At 48.4% G+C, this 13,518-nt stretch overlaps 1 long non-coding RNA gene across 1 annotated transcript in view; it reads left to right on the top strand.

Moving 5' to 3' along the window:
* LOC115838060 overlaps positions 1-13,518 on the top strand; it is a 104,387-nt gene that overhangs the window by 32,134 nt on the left and 58,735 nt on the right. The gene's annotated exons all lie outside the window — the stretch shown is intronic.

The raw sequence follows: 13,518 nt of genomic DNA, 5'->3' as shown, positions 1-13,518 counted from the left end.
TAATTCACAGACAACTGAGCATCATTACCCATGGTCTGCCCTGGCTAACTGCTCTCTCTGTTAGTGAATTTGGGGATGGAGATGAGCTATTTCCATCCACTTTGTCATCCAGAGACCTTAGTACATAGTGTATCTCTGGTAAGTGCTGTTATTATAACCTGTTTCTAGAATTGTTATTACCAGTAATTCTGCAGAAACAGGGTCCCACCCAAAGCCATCAGCACAGTGCCTTTAAATCTTAAAATCAGCCTTTAATCTCTACTTTGATGTTGTTGGCAGAGGTGGGAGTTTTATTTCAGCCCAATCGCTGTGTCTTTTAATTTTTTTAAATAGTGAGCTATCATCCCTCCAACCCCCTCCCCCAAACACTGAAGTCCAGAGGCCACTTTCTGGGAGAAGGTTGTTGCAAATGGCCCAGGTGCTGGGGCTGGTTTGGTAGGAAGGGGTGTAGAGAACCATAAGGGCTCCCTACAGGAAAACATCAGGACTAGCACAAGCCACCCTTACAAAATGCGGAGTGAGTAATGGAATTGGCATATGGCAGTGAAGCCTGCAGGGAGAGCTCCCTTGACCTTCTGCATATGGAGTTTAGGGTCCCCTCTGGAAGGATCCCTGTCCCGGGAGGCTGCCCTCCCTAGTACTTCCTCCTCGTTCCCTTACACGTGGAGCTCCTGCCTAGCTCTTCCCTAGTGGCCCATACTACCTGGCTGAGTGTCCCCTCCCATCATTTGCAGATCACAGTGGCCCCCTGGTCTCTAACTCCAGGTTTCACATCTGAGCTCCAGTTCCACCCCCGGACTTCTTGTCGCCTGCTTCTCCTGCCATGCATCCATCCCCTCACTTGTCCCCATGGACAACTCTTCTCTATGGTGTAAGCCTTTGCTCTTCCGCAGGGGCCTCTCCTTCCTTCCCCCCTTCCCTTCCTCTGGACCTGCTCAATGTACATTCTGGCTATACATATATTTGGTCTCGGGATTCGCTTTCTGTCTGATTCTTTGAGTAGCTGCCAGGGCCCCCAGGGCATGGTCTGGATCCTGCTCATTTGAATTTCCCCTTTCCCTGCAGGGCTTGTTGCACAGTAGGTCTCTACAAATATTTATTAAATGAGTGTGCCTGTATTCAAACCCAGGAGATGGGGGAGAAAGATCAGAGGGAAGATATAATAAACAGAAGGCTTCCAAGAAATAGCCTCCAACTCCAATCAGTTCTATTTCATTTTATTATGGTAAGAACACTCAACATGAGATCTACCCTCTTAACGAATTTTAAAGTGAATTGCAAATTATTCAACCAAATGATGACTGAAAAACGAAGTGCTGAAAAGACACTCAATAAACATAGGCCACCTTGGAAATGTATTAATAATCATTATCGTCACCATGTGGCGGCTGTGGATTGAGCGTCTATTCTGTGCCAAACACTGTGCAGAGCGCTCTGTGCCTGTTCCCTTGTTTACCCCTGCCCCAATCCTCTGAAACAGGCCTGCTCTCACCCTCAGTGGAGATGAAGCCATGGAGGCTCTGAAAGCCATACCCGCCATCACCCAGCCAGGGGCTGCCTGAGCCCAGCAAGAGTCCACCCTGGGGGATGCTGAGTCCCTGCCTCTCACCACCATGCATGTTGTCTCTGGGCTTCTAAACAGATTGAATGATACAAAGGTCCTGGGGAGGACCCATTATGAAAAGGGCATGTTCTTTGTTTTGGCCCCAGTACACAGCACCATCCGCCCATCATTGTCTTCCATTCAATCTCCAGCATGATCGGTAATATTTGTTAGCGGGAGAGGGGCTGATGTGTGGGCTGCAGCCAGACGGCAATGAAGCAGAAGCTTTACTTCTAAGAGAAGCTAATGGGCCTGGTTTAGGGGGGCACAAGCCCCTGACCTTGGTTGGATAAGCCTCTAGCACTAATCAACATTACCGGGGAAGTCTGTATGCGCTAACAAAGCATAAATATTTGGTCTCTATTGAAGGTCTCTAGGGCCATGGCACACAGCAGCCTTAAACATGCATAGTCTACTTGCTTGTTAGCAAAGAGAAAACACACAGAAAAACAGCCCTTTGAATCCATTCTTCCCCATAGAAACAGAAACGATGTCCTGATCATTATGTCTAAAAAAGCAGTAGATACGAAAATTGGATTTGGTTGGAGCTGGATTTTAGCTGCAAATGGGTGGTTTTTAATAAAGTGCCTCATAGCAACCGATCTGTGAAAAGCTGCTACTTAAAAGCAAGTTCATATGATCTCAGAAAATGGCTCATCAGACAGGGCAGTCTCTAACTGTTTATTTATAGTTGTCTGCGCCAGATCAGATAAGCTGGTGCTCACAGAGGTGGGTGGGGGGGAGCTTCTAGAATGTACCATCCATTGGAAACTCACAGCCTCAGACTGTGGATGTGATCAGAAAATGGATCATTGACTCACACTTTTGGAAACAGGGCCCAGTGGGGTGAGAGCTGTGGGGAGGTAGGCTGTGTTCTGGGGATAAAGGTTCTCCAAGTGCTCAGACCTGAGAGTTGTTTGTGAAGTCTGGGGGCTGAAGAAATAGGACTGGAGCTGGAGGACAGGCACTGGGGACATGAATGAGGATAGGCGGATTGGGGCTGAGTCCTGCCTATGAGACGTTTTGCCTGTTTGAACTTGAGCGAATGCCCTTTCTTTCTTTCTTTCTTTCTTTCTTTCTTTCTTTCTTTCTTTCTTTCTTTCTTTCTTTCTTCCCTTCCTTCCTTCCTTCCTTCCTTCCTTCCTTCCTTCCTTCCTTCCCTCCCTCCCTCCCTCCCTCCCTCCCTCCTTCCTTCCTTCCTTTCTTCTTTCTTTCTGGCACAGTCTCACTCTGTCGCCCAGGCTGAAGTGCAGTGGCTCGATCTCAGCTCACTGCAACCTCCACCTCCTTGATTCAAGTGATTCTCCTGCCTCAGCCTCCTGGGTAGCTGGGATTATAGGCACACACCACCACGCCCAGCTAATTTTTGTATTTTTAGTAGAGATGGGTTTTACCATGTTGGCCAGGCTGGTCTCAAACTCCTAACCTCAGCTGATCTGCCCGCCTCAGCCTCCCAGAGTGCTGGGATTACAGGTGTGAGCCACTGCACCTGGCCTATCTTTCTTTTTAAAAAGGCTTTATTGAGATACAATCCATGTTCCACACAATGCAGCTATTTGAAGTGTAGAATTCAAAAGTTCTTAGTGTATTCACAGAGTTGTGTAACCATCACCACTGTCCATTTTGGAACATTTTCATCACCTCAAAGAAGAAACCCCATACCCTTCAGCAATCATCCCCTATCCCCCCATTCCCTCTAGCCCTAAGCAGTCTCTGTCTGCTTTGTCTCTACAGATTTGCCTGTTCCGGACATTTCGTTTGAATGGACTCATAGGGGATGTAGCATTTTGCGTCTGGCTTTTCTCACTGAGCGCTGTGTTTTCAAGGTCCTTCTGCGCTGTGGCCTGCATCAGGGTTCCATTCCCTTTCAGGGCAGGCCCTTTCTGGTCTTCAGATTCCTCATTGGTCACATGGGGTGAATGCGGCCACGGGCTCCCTGCTGATAACCTTCCACTGGAGGGGAATCCAACTCAAGTGTTAGTGAGGGGCTGAGCTATGGAAATTCCCCCCCAAAGGCAACTACTTCTTTAGCTCTTTATCCCTCCCCCACCCCCCTTAAAATGATGGTAATAGTTGAATGCTACTGTATTTCATCCATCAGAATAGAATAGCTTTCTCTCTTCCCCCACTGGGACTCCTGTTTTGTCCCACGCAATGCTTGGATGTGCATTTGTTTTGATAACAGCGACAAGATTCCCTCGGGTTTTTTGAGCTTTCAGAGGGGCCAGGCCCTATGTTTGGGCTTTACATACAACAGCTCATATGGACCCTGTGAGGTAGAGAGTCATGGCCCTCACTGAGCAGATGAGGAAACTGAGGCTCAGAGAGGGTCAATGAAGTATCTCATATTCTCCACAGAAGGGTCAGTTCTTCTGTAAATGCCTCTGGGGTTCAAGAGATGTAGTGTTCCTGGACTTGAATTTTCCAATACCAGTCTCTTGAGTCGGTCTAAGTGGCCCGGGAGAAGCTGTGAAACTGGTCTCCAAGCACAGCACCCTGATACCTGGACACCTACGCCCCCAGGAGTACAGAGACATTAACAGACGAGGCCAATGAGACAGTGTGACAATGGGGGTTGCAGAGGAGCTTGGCTGGCCCTGAGCAGGTGCCCAGGAGAGGGGGCCTGGCAGAGGTTCCCCGAGAGGTAACACCTGAGTGGTGTCTTACGGCACAAAGCGAAGTCACTCTGGGGGTGGGGGAGGCCCTCTGTACATCGTTTGATTAACTGTACTTAGAGGAGGTAGGTACAAAATGCTGTGGGCGTGCGGGGGCAGGGGTGATTAATCCTCCTATAATCTGTTTGCCACAGTTTTGCTGTTGCAGGAGGTTTTGCTGGAGAGATCGATTGGGTCTTAACAGAGTGGTGAAATGGTGCAGCGACTCTGTTGCTAACTCCAGCAGAGCCTCACCCAGAGGGAGGCTCAACCCTCACAGCCATGTGGCTTCAGGGATTTCAAACCGGTGCTTCTCTTGATGGACTGGTGAAATTTTCCCACAGAACCTATTTGTTTGATGCAGGGAGTGGAAAGGATCAGAGGAGATGGGAAGAGAACAGGAAGAAAGGGAGAGATAGCAGGAATAACTAGCCTCTTATTTGATTCATTATTAAAAAGGTGAAGGTGCCCCTTCTTCCTTACTTCCACATTCAGAGTTTCTCTCAACACCCATCACAGTCCTGTGAGGCAGGTTCAAGTCCCTCATTTTACTGGTAAAAAATTCAGGGGCCCAAGAAGTGGAGTGGCTTGCCTAGAGTAGGGCAGGGAATCAGCGCCAAATTCAGGTCTCAACCCCAAAACTCCAAATGCTGTGCATGGCCATAGCGGAGTAGGAGCTGGTGGTGCCCATGATGTTCCAGGAACCCCTAAGATGTGGCCTGATGCAGGGGTTGTACAGATGATCTTGCCACATTGCTGGGCTGGAGGACAATTTGGGCTATGCACATTGGGCTGTGGAAGCCCAGAGAAGGATGCCAGAATCTGCTGGGGCAGTCAGGGAAGGCTTCTTGGAAGGGGGATATTGAGGCTGGGTTTTGTTGGATGTGTAGGAGTCCTTGAGTTCACTAAGGGGGGAAGCTCATTCTGGGAATGGAAGCAGTATGTGCAAAGGCTCAGAGTTGGGATTGGGGACCGTGTATCCAGAGAACAATCTGACTTGCAGGGTGGCTGATGGTAGGATGTGGGGCTAGTGCGGAAAGCAGAGGCAGCCGGAAGAAGCATCATGGTTCGCAGTTCCTCCACCACCCCTGTCTGTCAGGCATGCACAAGGTAGACTTCTCCCGGGGCAGGATTTTACTGGAAGTTAGGGAACTGCTCATTGCTTTAGGTTCTTTGGAAGCTAACAATGGATTCTCCAAGGAGTGAGAGCAAAGCCACAAGCAGAAAAGGATTATGCTGTTGAAATTGTGTAACTGCCTCCCTCTGTTATTTTCTAATTAAGGAAGGGGTGAGGGGAGCCCCAAGGCTTTGAAGTAGCAAGAGAGAATTCTGAAATATCTCCAGCCGGCCCCACGAGAGGGTCTGATTACAGAGCAGGCTTCTCCAAGTGTGACGTCACCCACTGGGCAGTGGGGATCGGTCACAGGAGTGGGATGAGGCTTCAGCGTCTAAACCATAGAACTAAAATATCTGCAACCACAGGCCCTGAGGCCACAACCCAGCATGGTCCTTCTCTTCCTAGGGTAATGCGGTGGGCTCTGGACAGTGTCACTGGAAGCCCGTGCTGCGTGCTGGGGCATTTTCAGAGGGAAGCCCCGAGTGCAGCATTCTGCTCTAGCTGTTCATCTTGGCTCTTGCAAGAGGCATTTTCTTTCTCAAGAGAGAAGCAAGATTCTTTCTGGAATAAATGTTCAGATCCTCCAGCTCCATGGCTGGTCAGAAGGAAGGAAAGAAGAAAGATAGGTTATCACTCCAAAGACTTCGTCCAGCCTCATGAATGACCTGGATGGTACTATGGGCTGGTAGATTTCTGAGAGGTGATGGTGGCACCACTTAAAACATATAGCCCTGCAATTATGCCTGAAAATGCCACTCTTTGGGAATCACTAGTTCAGCGAATCTTTACTAAGCATGCACCATGTGCCAGGCACTGTGTCAGGTACCGGTGAGGATGGTGAACCCTGCCTGTCCGCTGTGACTGTGTAGTCTGCAAGGAGAAAGCAATAGACAGATATAACAGCTCCAGAATGGAATCAACTCCATGAGAGAAAGAGGGAAGCAGACAAGGGTGGTGAGAGGTACTGTGCTTTGGAGGGCAGCTGAGCTGACTCCACAGGAGGCCCAGAGGCTGCCCTGCAAGTGTGGGGAAGGCGTGCTAGACAGAAAGGGTGGCATGTGCTGAGGCCTCTGGGGCATTCAGAAGTCGGCAGAAGGTTCCTGCGTCAGGAGGGATGGAAGCGGGGAAACATTCTGAAGGGGAGGCAGAAAGAGCTGGGAGGCCAGCTTCACTTTTTCATCAGGAATGGTCCCCAACAGGATCCACAGTGTAGACCTTGCCCCAAGAGGGTCTATACAGCCCACCTCTCACCCTTCATGGGGAGTAGGGAAGGGGCCAACAGGTAGACTTCTCCTTCCATTTCTAAGTCTTTGCATCTTAAGATTTTGTATTCTGCAGTCATTGAAGAGGTTGGAGAATCTTTAGCTTGAAATGTAAGATGATTTCTTCAGGAAAAATGATCAGATTCCTCCTGACCTCTTGTTCCAAGGAGAATAGGCAGTATTTTATCATTGCGGCATGGTGTCATAGCTACAGCTAACACCATCTGAATGCATGCCAATGTAACAAAGGGAAAATAAAGTGGGATGATGACTCAGTCTTGGGTCGTGAAAGCTCAGGAAAGTGAGACAACCACCTCCCCCTGCCAGCCTTGGTACAGGGAAAGAGGAAGATGGGCAGAAGCCAGTGCCTTCCTCTTGCCCAGCCCCGATCTCCACTTAGCAGACATCCAGCTGCCCAGCCTGGGGTCTTCACCATCTCATTCACCTGTTTGGAATATTAACCAGTTTAAAAGAACTTGGATGAGGGATGCTCTGTGATGAGTTCATTATGAAGACAAGAAGCCAACATTGAACAAAATACCTTGAGCCAAACACATTCCCTCTTTGAAGAAATTCTCAGGGCTAACATGCTAATGGGCATTATGACCACCCCATGAGGAGGCTAAAGTATGTAGCGTTTCTCAAATCTACTTAAGGATGAGTGCTTATTTTAAGGTACATCTTATAGGCAGGGGATTTTGTGGAAATCGGTTTGGGATAGAATGCTTTAACCTGATATGATTACCCTTTTACCTTTGTTGTCATCAAAAACAGCTTTAAAAATGGCAGTGAGCAACCATCCATTCATCCAGTCAACTACGTATCCAACCACTTATTCAAACAATCATCTGTTTATTCAGTCTGCCATCCATCCATCCATCCATTCATCCATCCATCCATCCATCCATCCATCCATCCATCCATCCATCCATCCATCCATATACCTATCATCTGTACATATAAGCAGGCAGCCATCCAGGCTTTCCATACCCTGCACACAATTCTAGGACTTTGGCAGACCCAACACTAGATGTTTTCAGGGAGCTTCTAGTCTAATATAAGACTACCTCCCATATACAAATAACCAGATTTCTGGGTGAAAAGTGATTTTTGTCTTTGAGAAAATGAAATTCTAGAAGCTAAGAAATGGGGAAAGCTCCTCTCCTTAGGTGAGTCCTTGAGGGCATTTTTCCCAGGAAAAGGGATTTTGACATAAAACCGTGGAAGCTGGAGACCAGGGATCCCAGCAGGGTACCAGTGAGAGCAGAGGGCCAGAGGTTCGACAAGGGCATGCTGGGGGAGCCATCCTGCCCCCCTTCTTTGAGTCTCTGCTTGGCTGAGTAGCGACTACAGCACCGATAAAAGGCTGCTGTTCAGCTGCCACATTACTGGCAAGAACATCTCTAACGAGGCTTAATTCTTCCATCGGCATGCCTTTCCTTAGGTGCTGGCTTCAGAAACATTTAGTTCCATTTAGAATCAGAGGCTGAAATGTGTTTGTCTTCACAGTGCCCACAGATGAGGCCCTGAGAACCTGTCTTTGGCTGCACTGGGGCTGGAAAGAAACCACTGTCCAGTATTAAGCACGGTTCACCTGCGGCCCCAGATGCTGACTTCCCAGAATATTCTACCACAGGGTAACAGAGTTGGCAAGATCTCTATACATAACCAGAAAGAGATGAGATCCTTGGGGCTCTGCAGAGAAACCACCCGTTTGCCTAATAGGGCCCTGTGCTCAACACTCAACATGGCTGTGGGCTATATAGGGGGACCCAGGTCCTGAGCTTGGGGTATAGGGGCTGGCCCACCAGCCAGGCACCCTGACCCCTGGAGGTTACATTCTAATGGGGAAGACAGACAGTAAGTGCCAAATAAGTGAATAAGATAATGACACACTGTGCTAAATACTTGGGGGCGATAGGCTGATGTGCCGGAAGACAGTTTTAGACAGGGTGGTCAGGACAGGCTTCCTAAGGATGTGACATTTGAACTCAGATGAATGACAAGAAGGAACCAGGTGAAGTAAGAGCTAGGGAGGGAAAGCTGGTGCCAAGACCCCGAGGTTAACGGGAGGTGACACATTTTGAGAGACAGAAAGACCAGTGCAGATAGAGGCTGTTGAGCAGATGGGGAGTGGTAAAGAAAGTCACTGGTAAGGTGGGCAGGGGTCCAACCGCTGGGACCTGTGGCCACAGGAAGGAGTTTCAGTTTTATTTTAAGTGCAGTGAAAAGCAAGGGGAAGGTTTAGGTAGGTGAGTGATTTTGTGTTTCATTTTGAAATCCTTGCTCTGCCTGCTGAGTGGAGGGAGGGTGTTGGGGTGGGCGCAGAAGCTGGGGGAACTGTGAGGGGCTGGCACAATCATGGAGGGACCAAATCAGGGGTGCAGCAGCCAGGAGCTGGAGGGAAGAGGAGGGTTGGGGATCTGGTGTGGAGGTGGAGCCGGCAGGACCTACTGCTGGATTGAATGTGGCTGTGGGAGAAAGAGGAGAAGGAAGGACCACTCCAAACGAGGCTTGGGTAGCTGGGAGATGTGGCTCTACTCCTGGGCTGCAGGAAGGTGGGGGAGAAACAGGTTTGGGGACAGGGAAAGCCAAAGAGTTCAGTTGCAGCCATGTTGTGTGAAAGATGCATCTTAGCTACTATGGAGGCAGTTGCATATATGTCTGGACTTGGTGGGGGAAATCCGAAGCGGGGGAGAATGGAGACCAGGGCAAAGAGAAGCAGAACCAGAGTCAAGCGATAGCAGGATGGAGGGGAGGGTGCACAGCTCTGTGTGAACTCCCGGATCCAACCATGCCTGAAGCTTGACCCACCTTGGACTCCAGTTATGTGAGCCAACCAGCCCCCACATCCTTTGTTTTATCCGAGTCCATTTGAGTCGGGCTTCTGTCATCTGCAGTGCAAAGAGTCTTGGCTCAACGCAGGAGGCATTTTCAGTATTTCAGGTGGATATAAATGCCTTTCCTTTGCCTTGGGCTGGAATTGCATCACCCCAGGGTGGCAAGACAAGAGGTGGTAGCCAGCTGTAGAAAGAGTGGACCTTTGGCATTGGGCAGACTCAGGAGCTGGTCCTGGCTTTGCCTCTGGCTGCCCGTGTGACCTTGGCGAAGGAGACCTGCTTCTCTGTCCCTCCATGTCCTGGCACGGAGGGGTTGTGGGAGGACAGCGTGAAGGGTGCGGGGGCAGTGGCTGGTGCGTGGCAGGTGCTTAATAAGTATCAGCTTTTGGCCTCTCTCCCCCCTACACTGATTAAAAGCTCAGGTTGGAAGTTATTTATGTCTTTGACTAATTAAACAACTGGAAAACAAATTATTACTCAACAAAGGCAGTTTGGGCGACACAATCTTTGAAAACATGAGGACTGGCGGGGAAAAGAACAAAAGTGGCACTCAGCAGTGAGGATGGAAACTGCCAGGGTAGAAAATCTTCAAGGTCCTTCTCATCTGGAAAATTCGCCTTTTCTGGATGTGCAGAATGTGGCTCCTTACAGACAGATGTTGACTTATAGTTCGAGTGGCTCATTACAGGTCACAGCACCTTCAAATGGCAGCCAGGTAATCACTCTGGTGTCACCTACATGGAGTTTATCCAAGGCAAGAGGCGGAGAGGGACAAACGACCTGAGTCACGGCCATGTGGCCGGCCGCTGCCGCCATGCAGGTGAAATCCACCTCTGTTGCTGTTCTCCACCGCCCCCCAACCCCCACGACCAGCCCTCCACAGTGGCTGAATTAAGTATCAACCACTGGGCAGTAACCCTCACAGACCCGTGGAAGTGCCCTTGGCTCAATGAGGGTGGGGAGAGGAGGAGAGGGGGTGGGGGCAACCCTTGTGCTTGAATTTCAAAACCGCCCAAGTTTTTCACCTCATTAAGTTATCATTTGCTTCGAGGAAAAGTTCCCTGGAGTCCAAGGGTTGTGTGATGAAGCCCCCGGCCTCCACCCAGTAACTTCCTGGCTATCTGTGTGGCTTGCAACCCTGAGGCTTCCAAGGAAGAGCAGTTCAGCCACCCCTCAAGACTGCTTCACAGCTGGCATCACTTGAGTGCATCGCCTTGTTTTTTTGAAGGGATCACAGTAGTTTATGGCTTTTTCACCTCCAAACCTGCCCTCACTGGGTGCAGGAGAAATTCTGATTTCCCAGGAACCTGTCCAGTCATCTGGAACCTTCGCCAGGGCTGGGAAGGTCAACTCCTGCCACAGGTCATATTGATTTTATTGGATGGCTTTTTCCAAAGCAGTGGAACAGCAGCAGGGCACGGCAGGCAGGGAGGGTTTCCAGTTCTGCGCGTGAGCACATGGCCCACGCTGCCTTAAATGGCTCTCCTGTTCCTCGCTGGTACAGGGAGAGGGTATAGGGGCTGGCCCACCTACAGTCCCCTCCTAGATCAGGCCTTTGCTTGCATTATCGGAGCAGGACTGTCAACCTGGTTTCCTTAAATTGCTGTGTGAGCTCGGTCCGTATGTCGCCACAAAGCAAGACACCCCGTCCGCCCCACAGAATATATGAGGCGTCTGTGCAGTGATTGCTGTCGACTGCTTCCTGGGAGCTGGCAAGGAAGCCCCTGCTAGCCCCTGATAGGGAAGAGACGGCTGTGGAGGCCAGAGCAGATGTGCCTTGGGAGGAGTCAAAAGGGAAGAGGGAGGGGTGGGCTGGGTTGAAAGCCTGCTGGACCTGGGCTCTACCCTTTACCACCTTCCAAGGGAGGCATGATCCCATTGTACAGAGTAAGGCTCTGAGGCCAGGAAGGGCAAGATGACCTGAGAGCTGGCACCAGAAGCCAGGCCTGGCTCCAGAGTCCTTGCCTGTAACAGAGAGAATGGCTGTTCTCTCACTTTGGTACACATCAAAATCAGAGTGCTTGTCAAAATGCTGTTTCCCAGGCCCCGACACCAGCTCCTGGGGGTCAGACTTCTCCGGATAGCCAAGTCACAGATGTGTACTGTGTACTGGCAGGGGCCAAATGAGGACCCATGGCTACACTGCTGACCGAAGGTCTTCTCTAGTGATGGGCAAACGACTCCGGACCCATGAGCACCAGGGGAGTGATTGAGGGGGAGAGAAGATGTCTCGGGCTCTCTGGTTGCGAATTCTAACCCCCATCATTTATCTGATCCTTTCTCACTCCAAATGGTTTTGGAAATGCCAGCACACACTCTACTTCCTCAGAGGCACATCTGTGTTTCGTGGTGCAGCAAGGACAGCCTGGGTGCAGGCACAGAGGTCTGCAGTCATGTGGGAGTTTGGAGGCTGCAAGTTGCTTGGTGCTGGTGGATGATCAAGTATGAGACGTGATGTGGAGGGGTAGATAAGACAGATCATGAAGGTCAAATATTGTATCTGTCCCCTCTGCCTTTTTTGTTCCCCCGAGTGGTGACAGGAAGTCTCATAAGAGTTTTAACTGGGAGATGACATGGCCAGTCCTAGGTGTTTGAAGGCTCACCCTGGCTGCAGTACAGAAAGGCAAAGCTGGGCCAGGGCCACGATCAGTTAGGAAACTTGTGTGGTCCAAGCTAAAGATACAGAGGCATTTGAGTTCAAATTAACCAGAATGAGGAGTCCTTATAGAACAATGAGAGCATTCACTAGAGAAACCAGAAGAGCCATACCTTAGTAGTGTGCCTAAATTATTCCTACAGTAACTGCTACATTAGACCCACCCTAACCAAGATTATTAGCAAGTCTCCAAAGGGTCAAACTGAACCACAAGTTTGATTTGTCCGAAAAAGTTTTTGCCCCCAAAAGTCTATTTTATAATTATCTTCCTACCAAAGCAAAGCCCAACACTCTTTGAAGGAAGACAACGAAATTTGAGACACTCAACCTTGAAGTGTCTAAATGTTCTTAGAGCAGAAAGAAAATGATGCCAGATAGAAATTTAGATCTACAAAAGAAATGAAACAATAACAATAACAAATATGCATGTAAATATGCCATTTTTAATTTTTAAATTAATTTAAAATAGATCTGGCCATTTAAAACAGAAACAATAGCAATGTGTAGTGGGATGTGTAATGTAATTATCATAATGTTCATCATCCAAACAAAAATTACTCAGTATGTTAAGCTGAACAATGTGAGACAATCAAGAGAAAGAGTCTCAGAAATGACAAGGGTGATAGAATTAGCAAACAAGGACATTAAAACAACTATTAAATGCATATTCAATTATTTTTAAAACATGAACATAGTGAAGAGAGGAATTTAGGAGATAAAAAGCACCAAATGGAATTTCTGGAGATGAAAACTGCAATATTAGAAATGAAAAATATAATGGGATTAACAGCAGATTTGGAAATAGGGCGAAAGGAGAAGTGAATGTTAAGACATAGCAATAGAAATGATCCAAAATGAAACAGAAAAAACAAGACTAAAAAAAAAATGAATAGACTTTCAGTGACCTGTGGGACAGTATCAAGCACGTGTAGTTTGAGTCTCAAGGTGAGAAGTGGGGGGAGAGGGCAGAAAAATAAATGAGAAGAAATAATGATTGAATATTTTCCAAATTTGTTGAATGCTACAAATCCTAAGATCCAAGAGGCTCAACTAGCCACAAATAAGCTTCACACACACACACCACACCACACAGCAACATATATCATAGTTGAATTACTGAAAACCAGTGATGAAGAGAAAAATTTTTATATAGCCAGAGGGAAAATGTAAGCCAGGAGACAGTGGAATGACACTGTCAAAGTTCTGAAAGAAATAAAAACTTGTCAACCTAGAATTCTATACCTATCAAAGATATTTTTCAGGTGAGAGCCAAATAATGACTTTTTTTGACAAGAAAAAAAAAACGTGATAGAATCCATCAGAAGAAATCTGGCACCACAAGAAGCATTAAAGGAAGTTCTTAGAGCAGAAAGAAAATGATGCCAG

The sequence above is a fragment of the Nomascus leucogenys genome, chromosome 13 (assembly GCF_006542625.1).
Source record: "Nomascus leucogenys isolate Asia chromosome 13, Asia_NLE_v1, whole genome shotgun sequence".
Classification (NCBI taxonomy): domain Eukaryota; kingdom Metazoa; phylum Chordata; class Mammalia; order Primates; family Hylobatidae; genus Nomascus; species Nomascus leucogenys.
Note: the sequence above shows the minus strand (reverse complement) of the source record. Positions and strands in the feature narration are given on the sequence as shown.